Source organism: Gekko japonicus, unplaced genomic scaffold (genome assembly GCF_001447785.1).
Source record: "Gekko japonicus isolate JY-2015 unplaced genomic scaffold, Gekko_japonicus_V1.1 scaffold446, whole genome shotgun sequence".
Lineage (NCBI taxonomy): Eukaryota > Metazoa > Chordata > Lepidosauria > Squamata > Gekkonidae > Gekko > Gekko japonicus.
This window is the reverse complement of record NW_015168058.1, coordinates 1,124,326-1,124,670: the sequence shown is the minus strand read 5'-3', so window position 1 is coordinate 1,124,670 and position 345 is coordinate 1,124,326. Positions and strand designations below refer to the sequence as shown.

Genomic DNA, 345 nt, shown 5'->3' with positions numbered 1-345 from the left:
TCTTAGCAATCAGAAAGCCAAAGTATCATTGCAGAGCAATCATTCCAGAACTGTGTGTGTGCTGGGACACATTAGCGTGCTGGAAGAAATTAATAAAAGAATGGATATCTCCTGTGAGTCCAAAGTGCTCACCCACAAAGGAGATGGCTTGTTATATCTCTGCTTTGGCATTTAGGGTTGCCAACCCCATTTTTATGCAAGGTGTGATTGAATCATTCAGTCAGTCCTGATACAAAGACACAGCAGTTACCTACTTTTGCAGGAGGCTTCCTGCTATACCTCTGTAAGAGTCACTGCTTAGGCTTTCTTCCAGTAAAGAGCCATGCCCCAAAGTGTGGCTCATGC

At 44.1% G+C, this 345-nt stretch overlaps 1 protein-coding gene across 1 annotated transcript in view; it reads right to left on the bottom strand.

Moving 5' to 3' along the window:
• The window catches only part of OBSL1 (obscurin-like 1), a gene marked incomplete at its 3' end in the record, with an annotated part of 37,977 nt that overhangs the window by 6,468 nt on the left and 31,164 nt on the right, over positions 1-345 (bottom strand). The window lies entirely within an intron of this gene.